Source organism: Salvelinus namaycush, chromosome 18 (assembly GCF_016432855.1).
Source record: "Salvelinus namaycush isolate Seneca chromosome 18, SaNama_1.0, whole genome shotgun sequence".
Taxonomy (NCBI): domain Eukaryota; kingdom Metazoa; phylum Chordata; class Actinopteri; order Salmoniformes; family Salmonidae; genus Salvelinus; species Salvelinus namaycush.
In genome coordinates, this window is record NC_052324.1 from 16043294 (window position 1) to 16055856 (window position 12563).

The 12563-nt window shown below is 46.3% G+C and overlaps 1 long non-coding RNA gene across 2 annotated transcripts; it reads left to right on the forward strand.

Moving 5' to 3' along the window:
* Window positions 1–4953: 4953 nt before the first annotated feature.
* Window positions 4954–8351, forward strand: LOC120063140. 2 transcript variants are annotated; one of them, XR_005478474.1, is made up of 3 exons: window positions 4954–5137; window positions 7283–7927; window positions 8061–8351. It is a non-coding gene; the product is annotated as an uncharacterized LOC120063140 (long non-coding RNA). The 2 variants fall into 2 exon arrangements; XR_005478473.1 differs by lacking the exon at window positions 4954–5137 and having other exon boundaries at window positions 6104–7591; window positions 7761–7927.
* Window positions 8352–12563: the final 4212 nt, after the last annotated feature.

Here is a 12563-nt window from a genome sequence, read left to right on the forward strand (position 1 = left end):
CGCCGACTAACGAGAATACCTCAAAGAAGTCTGTCACTGCTTTCCCTGTTATCTGTATCCCGCTCCGATCTAATCAATGCACAACGGACTGACCCCACATTAGAAGAGTTGCGTGACCAAATTGTGCCTGTGGAACAGTTGGGAGATGTCGCCCATGGCTATTTTCTCCAAGAGGATGTCTTGATGAGAAAGTGGGTGTCTCATGGTAGTTGGTTTCTGGGGGAGGTGATTAGTCATTTTGTTGTACCAGTTAAGCTTCGTCAGTTGGTGTTGACAACTTCCCACAACGACATTGCTGGACATATGGGTGTGAGGAAATCCTATAATCGCATATTAAGACATTTCTTTTGGCCTAGGTTAAAGAGGGATGTTTCTGAGTTCATCAAAACTTGTCACACCTGCTATTAAGCCGATACTACTGTTTCCTATTCCTGTACTCAGCCAACCTTTTGAGTATCTGATTATTGTCTGTGTTGGTCCTCTGCCTCATTCTAAAAAGGGTAGTAGTTACCTGTTCACTGTGATGTCAGACCACTAGGTTTCCTGCTGCCTATCCTCTCCGGTCTATCACGACTAAGTCTGTTAACAGCTTTTACTCAGTTTTCTCACTGTTTGGAATCCCTAAGGTCATTCAGAGTGATCAAGGATCTAATTTCACCTCTAATCGGTTTGGTCTGGTTCTCCAACAGCTCCATATTAAACACAATTTGTCTAGCGCCTATCACGCGCAAAGTCAAGGAGCACTGGAATGTTACCATCAAACACTTAAGTCTTTGTTGAGAGCTTATTGTACTGAGATGGATAAGGATTGGGAGGAGGGGTTGCCTTGGTTACTCTTAGCCGCTAGGGAGGTTTCACAGGAGAGCACAGGTTTCAGTCCAAATGACCTTGTGTTTGGTCATAGGGTGCGTGGACTTCTATCTGTTCTCCAGGATGACTGGAAGTCCCCTTAGTCCCTCTTATCGTATGTGTGTGATTTCCGGCGCCTGTACGCCGCTGGTGAAATGGCTAAAGAGAAGCTATCATCTTCACAGAAGAAGATGAAGGGCATATTTGATCGGCGAACTGAGCCTTGTCACTTTAGTCCAGGTGACCAGGTTTTTGCTCTGCTGCCAATTGTTGGTTCTCCTTTTCAAGCCAAGTTTCAAGGTCCATATACGGTGGTGCGCCAGTACACTGAGCAAAACTATCTAGTTGCCACTCCAGAACGGAGAAAAGCACACCAACTGTGCTATATAAATTTGTTAAAACCCTATTATAAACGTTCCTCTGACCTGTTCTTTTGGCTGATACCGTTATTTCCCTGGGTTCTTGTCATGCTAGGTCCGTGCATGAGGAGGAAGATGTTCCTGGTCCCGACGATTGAAAAATTCAGAGACACTGGATATTTTAGACAGCCTTCTCGCTCATCTACCTGTTGATGGGCGGAAAGAGATGGTTGGTCTGATTCGGGAGATTTCCATGTTTGTTTTCTGATACACCTACACGTACAAACTTAATAGAACATGATATTGACATTGGAGATGTTGACCCCATTCGTCAGCGGTTCTATAGAGTTTCTTCAGAGAAAATGCGTTGTCTGGATGCTGAGGTCAGGTACATGCTGGAGAGTAAGATAGCAGAGCCTTCTTTCTCCAGTTGGGCTTCTCCCTGTATTTTGGTCAGTAAACTGGATGGGACAATACAGATTTTGTATGGACTACCGTAAGGTAAACAGTGTCACCAAGCCAGATTAATTTCCTCTTCCTTGGATGGAGGACTGCGTTGATCAAGTCGGCGCAGCTAAGTTTGTGAGCAAATTTAACCTGTTAAAGGGCTATTGGCAGGTGCCACTGACAAGTTGGGCACGTGAAATCTCTGCCTTTATTACACCCTCTGGTCTGTACTCGTATTCGGTTATGAGTTTCGGCCTGCGTAATGCACCTGCCACTTTTCAGTCGACTTATGAACAGGGTTGTCGCCAGTCTGGCCGGGTGCGCTGTTTATCTGGACGATGTAGTGATATATGCAGATACTTGGGAGGAACATCTGTCCCGTATTCAAGCCTTGTTCTACCGCCTAGCTGCGGGTCGCCTCACGATCAATCTGGCTAAATGTGAGTTTGCTCAGGCGACCGTTACATACCTTGGAAAGGTGGTTGGGCAGGGTGAAGTGTGTCCTGTTCGGTCTAAAGTGGTAGATATTGATGCTTTTCCACCACCAACTACTAAAATGGAACTGATGCGCTTCTTGGGAATGATTGGTTATTACCATAGTTTTTGTAGGAACTTCTCTACTGTGGTCGCTCCCTTGACAGATTTGCTGAGAGCTAAGGCTCTTTACGTATGATCTTCTCGTTGTAAACAGGCTTTTGAAGATGCAAAGAGGTTGCTTACCTCAACTCCGGTGCTGGCTGCGCCTCGCGTGGATTTGTCATTTACCTTGCAGGTGGATGCTAGTCATGTGGGGGCAAGTGCAGATGTGTCTGGGGTTGAGAGGCCTGTTAGTTTCTTGTCCAAAAGGTTTAACCATTATCAGTTGAACTACTCATTGAAAAAGAAGCGCTAGCATTCAAATGGGCGCTACAACACTTCGAAGTGTATGTCGGGTCGGGAGTAGTACCTCTTGTGGTTTACACCGACCATAACCCTCTTACCTTTTTGAGGTCCATGATGTGTCCTAATCAGAGGATAATGAGATGGTCTTTATTTTTACAAGTGTTCCATCTCGATGTGCGGCACATCCGGGGGACTGATGACATCATTGCTGACGCACTCTCTCGTGCGCCCTGTTCCTGAATGTCCATGTGACTGACCATTGTTTGGTATTTCCATGTTCTATCTCTCCTGTCTGTTCCCTCCTGGTCTCGTTTTCTTTCCTCTTAAACGTTGCTTCCTGTGCGCAAAGGTTGCTGGGGTCTGGTGAGGAGGAGGTTGGCTGGGGCAAGTGGAAGTGTAAACACCTCATCAATTTGGGACGCAGAGGCCGTGTCAATTTGGAACGCAGCGGCTGGTGCGTTGTTCTGGGGTCCTTGTTGGTCCCCGGTTTTATGGGAGGGGGGGGGTGACGACCCTCCCACTCTGTCTGCCGTATTCTCTCTTTTGCTCCTGTTTCCTTATTAGGATGCCGTGGGCGGAGCCGGGAGGGTCGTCAGTGACATGGGAAACACTTGGGCCCGGGTGTGTCCCAGGATAAATGGACCTCTTCCACATTCATTGGGAGACTCTCTCCATGCAGACACACTATTGTTTATTTGTATATAGGTTACCTTAGTTAATAAAGATATTTTGTTATTCCTTATCTCCACGTTGTCTCCCTTTTTGTTACGGGCTTCGAGCCGGTTCGTGACATGGAAGAGTGGGGTAACATCTCACAGCAAGAACTGGCAAATCTGGTGCAGTCCATGAGGAGATGCACTGTAGTACTTAATGCAGCTGGTGGTCACACCAGATACCGACTGTTACTTTTAACCCCCCCCCCTCTTTGTTCAGGGACACATTATTCAATTTCTGTTAGTCACATGTCTGTGGAACTTGTTCAGTTTATGTCTCAGTTGTTGAATCTTGTTATGTTCATACAAATATTTACACATGTTAAGTTTGCTGAAAATAAACGCAGTTGACAGTGAGAGGACGTTTCTTTTTTGCTGAGTTATATGTGTATTGCATACCTCATTTTGTTTTTATTTTTATTTCTTTATAGTATGCAAGTGGAATTCAGCAGGGCAGAATGTAACAGGGTTAGTTATGTTTCCACTTGCCTCTGAAGAAATGTGTATTTAATGTTCAAGCACTCTTATTGATTGGTTCAATTCCGATGACAATAAGGCATGTTGTTATTGGCCCCGCTTGCAGATAGGGGAAGATCGCGAACGTCAGGTCTCCCCAGTATGAAAATGTGATGCAAGGTATTTTACCATCGACAGCCATCAACATCATTAAGCCCTGCACAACTAACATGCTGTTTCCTATTTAATCACATAATAAATAACGCTCAACTGGAACTACTGGCTAGGGTTATTTATTTGAACTAAACACAACACAAGGAGAGTGCTATTAACGTCTGTTACAGGAGCACAGAGGTTCCTAGGTGTGAGAAGTGTGCAGAAGGGCATGAGAAAGATTGTGTAGTATTTGGGAAAGAAGCGGTATGTGTTAATTGTAGGAGTGCCCATGGGGCTGGGGGTCAGAAGTGACGGTGAGAGAGAGGCAGGTTGAGGTTACCAGGGTTAGAGTAGTGCATATGATGTCATATGCTGAAACCGTGAAGAAATTAGAGGAAGATGGGTCAAGGGGGAAGGATCCTGAGAGGATTCTCATGAGTAGTAGATCTGTTCCAGCACAGAGGGATAGGCCAACAAGTGATATATGCTTCAGTCTTCAGTAAGATGACCCAGCTATTCTCCTCCCGCTCCTGCTGGCTTTCACAGATTCTGCCTTTACTCTCCTGAAGTTTCCAGTAATAGGCTACAGGAGGAATCGGCAACCTTTCTCATGTGGAATGCCAATTTATCTTACAATTTCTACCGATTTCCGTGAAGTTATGGTTTTCCTATGCACATTTGTGTGAAACAATTTAATTTATAATAACGTCTTCATATCTCTGTCAATTTCATGTGGTTAATCAAAATTCTATCCAAGTCTAAATGAAAATGATACAAGCCTAAAAAGTTAATTCTATTGTTATTACCAACTATGTAAAAATAGCCTACATAAAGCCAACAAATAAAAACATTGCAGCCTGGAGGTATAAATATCCAATAAATCGCATTGGCTACATATGGCCTGTTTGCAAATAACTTGAAACATTGTATCAACTATTAATGTGGGTCTTGCCTGAAGCTTGCACTAGTGAACTTGCAACATTGTACAAAATATTCTGGGCCCTCAGGGTTTCCAGCACCAGTGAACTTCGAACAGACACAGCTGTAGGCTATTTGCACAAGGGATAAGCATTTGCTTGACTTGGGCAGGAGCTCACCGGAGCTGAGTACCAGCACCTAAAGTGTTCTACTGTTTGAGCTCCTGTTCCTCTTATAGAATATTAGCTCAAAAGTATTGTGGCACTCCTTTGCATCTAAAAATAAACAGCACCAGCACCCAAAATGAATACCGGAACCTATTTCAGTCCAGGTCAAGCACTGATAAGAAGTAATCAGGTAGGCCTATTTTGTGACGTTTTCACTGAATCGGAGCATGACATTTTTCCCAATCACGCTGAGTGGTTAACGAGGAACTATTGTAATTCTCAATGGATGTAAAAACAGACTTTGTTTGCTTGTTGTTTGAGGTGAAGAAAACATTACTTTGAGAAGCTCCACAGGTCATTAGTGGTGGTGTATTAAGCCAATCAGAAATACTATCAGATCCCCAAATGAGAACATTTATATGCCTACATTTGCACGCAGGCCAGGTAGCCTATAAACCTACTTCTATGTGTGCGTGTCCTTACTCAACATTGACAGGAGCGCTCCAACTAAATTGACAAAACTCAAATTAAATGAAATAAACCAAAACTTGTTTCTCACAAGTGTAGCGTAGGTCTGCAAACAATGTTTCTATTCCAACAATAACTGGAAGCCTGGAATAATAATATTGAATGCATTAACAGAAATGACCATAACCAAAGTAACAAACATTGTAGATTAGGAATTAACGGTAAATATACTGCTGGTGATATATGTAATGGGGAATTGATATACACTAACAATCAAACCCAAACAACTCACACAATGAAGTTATGAAACAATGAATGTGCACAAATTGTCAGGAGAGAGCGCATTCTGGAGAGAACTGCATTGTGCATCTTGGCCATGTTCTCATCTTGGCCATGTTCTCATCTTGGCCATGTTCTCATCTTGGCCATGTTCTGTTATAATCTCCACCCGGCACAGCCAGAAGAGGACTGGCCACCCCTCATAGCCTGGTTCCTCTCTAGGTTTCTTCCTAGGTTTTGGCCTTTCTAGGGAGTTTTTCCTAGCCACCGTGCTTCTACACCTGCATTGCTTGCTGTTTGGGGTTTTAGGCTGGGTTTCTGTACAGCACTTTGATATATCAGCTGATGTAAGAAGGGCTATATAAATACATTTGATTTGATTTGAGCGCATGGTCTATCTGACGTCTGCATTGGCCATGCAGCATTTACAGTGATATGGCCTCAGCAGAAGTCAGGGCATTTATACTTCTTGCGCTTCCCGGAGCAGTGCAGAGCTGTTGCCAAGGAAGTGAGTTTGACAAGATTGGTTGGCGGTAGAAAACACAATGTGGAGCTATACAGAGCCCTCTGCATTGTTACATTTTGTGGGAGGCACATGACGATGCGGCACAGAGCTCGAATTGGCCTCTGCATGCGTCTGAAGCCTCTGCAATTGCGTTACATCCTCCATATGCAGCTTCTGACCACATTTTCATGAAAGCAGATCGATCTTTTAGTCTAGGCCTCTGCAATGGATTAGTTCCTGAGATGGGCGCATAAAACAATCTTGGTAGACCAACAGCCTAACAACCAAACAATCGACCAGTTGACTAAATTGGGGTCAGCCCTAGTTCATAGTAATGGTTATCAACTGTACCGCAGGGATGGAACGTAAAGTTGCAGAAAATAGAAGTTGTGGCGGCAGCTGCAGAAAAGTATTTGGGTGTACGAGACTTGGTGTCAAGAGTTACAGGGTGTGTTGACTAGTGGAGTCCAGTCCTCTCAGGCCGGTTTAAATGGTGGAATAGGGTGGTGTTTTTTTAATTTTTATGAGTGTAGCGTTAGATTTGATTTTGTATTTTTTTTGTATTTTTTTTTTTACTTTCCCCTTTTTCCATGCAAAGTATTATGGGTTAATACCCCAGTCTAGTTGGTGGCAGTAAGGCAACATTTATTGGATGCCAACCGCCGCTAAACCTCATCGAAGACGAATAACTTTGCTAGCTAAAGTTAGTTAGCTAGTGTTCGACTTCGATTGTGCCATGATGTTTGAAAACGTGTTTCAATTTTGTTGACTAATTAGGACCGTACATGTCATCCTTACATGGGTTATCACACTGATACTATTCTTACAGGACACTGGCAAATTACTCTTTGAGGCGAAACAATTTAATTTGCCATTTAGCTAGCTAGCTAACGTTAGCATGCCAGGCAAGACCGACTGGGAGACTGTCACATTATGACAACAATACAAGCTAGTGATAGCTTGCAGGCTAGCCAACCTTATAATTTAGCCAAAGTGAATACAATAGCAATTTTAACAACCTTCCACTTGTTGCCGTGCTGGATTTCTGTGGTGTTTTGGTGAATTTATATCTCGCCTGTTAAGATATGCAAAGACAAGAGGAGAGTGGAGAGTTTATGCAGCATGTGGTGTTTTCCTTGCTGGTCCTGCTGTCAGTGATGCTGTATTACACTCTCTCTGATGCACCTGGGCTTTGTTCACTCTGTGTCAAGGTGAGCAATATCCTCAACCAACCACCCAAAAACCCTTCTTATAATATGTATTCCTTTCTGCTATTACATTATCGTTGCCCTTGAATGTGTTAGTGTGCTCAGGGCTCAAGTGAAGAATTGGAGATGATACCTCAAAACCCCACTCCTTGTCTGTGCCGGTGTGGCTCCTTTTTACTAACAGGTAGGACAGCGGGTAGATTACCATCCAATTGCAGTTAGATCATTACATGGGGAATAACTTATATACTTACATTACCACAATCTTAGATCACAGATTAAATAACATATTGGGTGTGTGTTATGTTATTGTTAGTATGTATGGCTTCTTCTCTCCCCTTGGTCTCAAGCAGCAGCCCATGAGAGCTAAGTACTGCCAGACCTGTAAACACTGTATATGGGGGTTTGACCATCACTGTCCATGGATAGAGAATTGTGTGGGTGAGAGGAACTACCGCAGGTTCATCATCTATCTGGCTGTGCAGCTGCTTGCTCTACTCTGGGCCCATCAGATTGCTTGGTGAGTGTGGGTGATTTAACCTGAGATGTGTTGAAATGCTTTTGGTCCAACATACACAATGGTTCCCTTTGTTGTATTATTGCTGTAAATATCATTTGATGTACTGTTAAATGACAGATGTTTTGTCTTTCAGGTCAGGTTTCCATTCAGCCGCCACTTGGAAACTGTGGCTCAGTGTGAATGGGTTTCTGCTGGCGGCGCTGTGTGTTGTACTTGGTGGTGGTCCTGCTCCTGGGCTGCCACCTCTATCTGATCTCCATCAACTCCAACGCCTGGGAGTTCATGTCCCAGTTCATGTCCTGCTACCAGATGTACTACAGAGTATAGGTCGACCGATTATGATTTTTCAATGCCGATACCGATTATTGGAGGACCAAAAAAAGCCGATTGTCACGTTCCTGACCTTATTTCCTTTATTTTGTCTTTGTTTAGTATGGTCAGGACGTGAGCTGGATGGGCATTCTATGTTATGTGTTTCTATGTTGGGTTCTTTTCAATTAGCCTGATATGGTTCTCAATCAGGGGCAGGTGTTTTACGTTTCCTCTGATTGAGAACCATATTAAGGTAGGCTGTTCACACTGTTTGTTTGTGGGTGATTGTTCCTGTGTCAGTGTTTGTGCCACACGGGACTGTTTCGTTTGTTAGTTTGTTCCTGTTCGTGCGGGAGAGTTTTCAGACGAGGAGGAGAACGAACGTTACAGAATCACCCACCAACCAAGGACCAAGCAGCGTGGGAGAAAGCAGCGGCAGAAATCCCAGGACTCCTGGACATGGGAGGAGATTTTGAACGGAGAAGGACCCTGGGCACAGGCTGGGGAATATCGCCGCCCCAAAGCTGAGCTGGAGGAAGCGAAAGCTGAGCGGCGGCGATATGAGGAGGCAGCGCGACAGGTACGAGAGGCAGCCCCAGATTTTTTTTTTGGGGGGGGGGGGAGGCTAGAGAGGAGTGTGGCTAAGCCAGGTAGCAGACCTGAGTGCACTCCTCGTGCTTATCATAAGCAACGCGTTACTGGTCAGGCACTGTGTTATGCGGTTAAGCGCACGGTGTTGCCAGTGCGTGCCCATAGCCCGGTGCGCTATAGGGCAGCCCCCCGAAAGTGTCATGTGAGTGTGGGCATCCAGCCGGGGCGTATTGTGCCTGCTCAGCGTGTCTGGTCTCCGGTACGCAGTTTCGGTCCAGGGTATCCTGCGCCGGCTCTGCGTGCTGTGTCTCCGGGGCGCTGGGAGGGTGCAGTGCGTCCTATGCCTACGCTCCGCTCGTACCGGGCAAATGTGGGAGTGGAGCCTAAGGGAGAGGTGCGCGTAGTAGGCACTAGATCTCCAGTGCTCATCCACAGCCCGGTTCAACCTGTGCCTGCACTCTGGAGGGTCCGGGCTGGAGTAGTATTCCAGCCTGGGGGAGTGGTGCCAAGGCTGCGCACCAGAGCTCCAGTGCTCCCCCACAGCCCGGTCCTTCAGGTGCCTCCTCTTAACATCAAGCCTCCTGTAGGTCTCTCCAGCCTGGTGGGTCCTGTGGCAGCCCCACGCACCAGGCTGTCTCTCCGTCTCCCCCCTACAGGTGTGCCCGTCTGCCCAGAGCCGCCTGTACTGCCCGTCTGCCCAGAGCCGCCTGCACTGCCCGTCTGCCCAGAGCCGCCTGCACTGCCCGTATGCCCAGAGCCGCCTGAACTGCCCGTCTGTCCTGAGCCTTCAAAGCCGCCCGTCTGTCCTGAGCCGCTAGAGCCGTCCGTCAGTCAGGAGCCGCTAGAGCCGTCCGCCAGACAGGAGCAGCCAGAGCCGTCCGCCAGACAGGAGCAGCCAGAGCCGCCCGCCAGACAGGACCCGCCCGCCAGACAGGAGCAGCCAGAGCCGCCCGCCAGACAGGAGCAGCCAGAGCCGCCCGCCAGCTATGACCTGCCAGAGCCGTCAGCCAGCCATGACCAGCCAGAGCCGTCAGCCAGCCATGACCTGCCAGAGCCGTCAGCCAGCCATGACCAGCCAGAGCCGTCAGCCAGCCATGACCAGCCAGCCATGACCAGCCAGAGCCGTCAGCCAGCCATGACCTGCCAGTGCCGTCAGCCAGCCATGACCAGCCAGAGCCGTCAGCCAGCCATGACCAGCCAGAGCCGTCAGCCAGCCATGACCAGCCAGAGCCGTCAGCCAGCCATGACCTGCCAGTGCCGTCAGCCAGCCATGACCAGCCAGAGCCGTCAGCCAGCCATGACCAGCCAGAGCCGTCAGCCAGTCCGGAGCTGCCCCTCAGTCCGGAGCTGCCCCTCAGTCCGGAGCTGCCCCTCAGTCCGGAGCTGCCCCTCAGTCCGGTGTTGCCCCTCAGTCCGGTGTTGCCCCTCAGTCCGGTGCTGCCCCTTAGTCCGGTGCTGCCCCTTAATCCAGTGGGGTTAGTATGGAGGGTGGCCGTTAGGAGGAGGCCACGGAAGCGGGGATTGACTATGGTGGGGTGGGGACAACGTCCAGAGCCAGAGCCGCCACCGTGGACAGATGCCCACCCAGACCCCCCCCTATAGGTTCAGGTTTTGCGTCCGGAGTCCGCACCTTGGGGGGGGGGGGGGGGGGGGGGGGGGGGGGTACTGTCACGTTCCTGACCATATTTCCTTTATTTTGTCTTTGTTTAGTATGGTCAGGACGTGAGCTGGGTGGGCATTCTATGTTATGTGTTTCTATGTTGGGTTCTTTTCAATTAGCCTGATATGGTTCTCAATCAGGGGCAGGTGTTTTACGTTTCCTCTGATTGAGAACCATATTAAGGTAGGCTGTTCACACTGTTTGTTTGTGGGTGATTGTTCCTGTGTCAGTGTTTGTGCCACACGGGACTGTTTCGTTTGTTAGTTTGTTCCTGTTCGTGCGTTCTTCGTTGTCTGTAAGTTCTCATGTTCAGGTCTGTTTACGTCGTTTATTGTTTTGTAGTTTGTTAAGAGTTTTTCCGTCTTCGTCTTTCGTTAATAAATCAAACATGTATTCTACCCAAGCTGCGTTTTGGTCCGATCCATGCTCCTCCTCAGACGAGGAGGAGAACGAACGTTACACCGATACCGATTAATCTGCCAATTTGTTTAATTTATTTGTAATAATGACAATTACAACAATACTGAATGAACACTTATTTTAACTTAATATAATACATCAATAAAATCAATTTAGCCTCAAATAAATAATGAAACATGTTCAATTTGGTTTAAATAGTGCAAAAACAAAGTGTTGGAGAAGAAAGTAAAAGTGCAATATGTGCCATGTAAGAAAGCTAACGTTGAAGTTCCTTGCTCAGAACATGAGAACATATGAAAGCTGGTGGTTCCTTTTAACATGAGTCTTCAATATTCCCAGGTAAGAAGTTTTAAGTTGTAGTTATTATAGGAATTATAGGACTATTTCTCTCTATACGATTTGTATTTCATATACCTTTGACTATTGGATGTTCTTAATAGGCACTTTAGTATTTCCAGTGTAACAGTATAGCTTCCGTCCCTCTCCTCGCTCCTACCTGGGCTCGAACCAGGAACACATCGACAACAGCCACCCTCGAAGCAGCGTTACCCATGCAGAGCAAGGGGAACAACTACTCCAAGTCTCAGAGCGAGTGACGTTTGAAACGCTATTAGTGCGCACCCCGGTAACTATCTAGCCATTTCACATCGGTTACACCAGCCTAATCTCGGGAGTTGATAGGCTTGAAGTCATAAACAGCACAATGCTTGAAGCACAGCGACGAGCTGCTGGCAAAACGCACTAAAGTGCTGTTTGAATGAATGCTTACGAGCCTGCTGGTGCCTACCATCGCTCAGTCGGTCTGCTCTATCAAATCATAGACTTAATTATAACATAATAACACACAGAAATACGAGCCTTAGGTCATTAATATAATCGAATCCGGAAACTATCATCTCGAAAACAAAACGTTAATTCTTTCAGTGAAATACAGAACCGTTCCGTATTTTATCTAACGGGTGGCATCCATAAGGCTAAATATTACTGTTACATTGCACAACCTTCAATGTTATGTCATAATTACGTAAACTTCTGGCAAATTAGTTCGCAACGAGCCAGGCGGCCCAAACTGTTGCATATACCCTGACTCTGCGTGCAATGAACGCAAGAGAAGTGACACAATTTCACCTGGTTAATATTGCCTGCTAACCTGAATTTCTTTTAACTAAATATGCAGGTTTCAAAAATATATACTTCTGTGTATTGATTTTAAGAAAGGCATTGATGTTTATGGTTAGGTACAGTCGTGCAACGATTGTGCTTTTTTCCGCAAATGCGCTTTTGTTAAATCATCCCCCGTTTGGCGAAGTTGGCTGTCTTTGTTAGGAAGAAATAGTCTTCACACAGTTTGCAATGAGCTAGGCGGCCCAAACTGCTGCATATACCCTGACTCTGTTGCAAGAGAAGTGACACCATTTTTCCTAGTTAAAAGAAATGCATGTTAGCAGGCAATATTAACTAAATATGCAGGTTTAAAAATATATACTTGTGTATTGATTTTAAGAAAGGCATTGATGTTTGTGGTTAGGTACACGTTGGAGCAACGACAGTCCTTCTTAGCGAATGCCACCGCATCGATTATATGCAACGCAGGACACGCTGGATAAACTAGTAATATCATCAACCATGTGTAGTTAACTAGTGATTATGAAT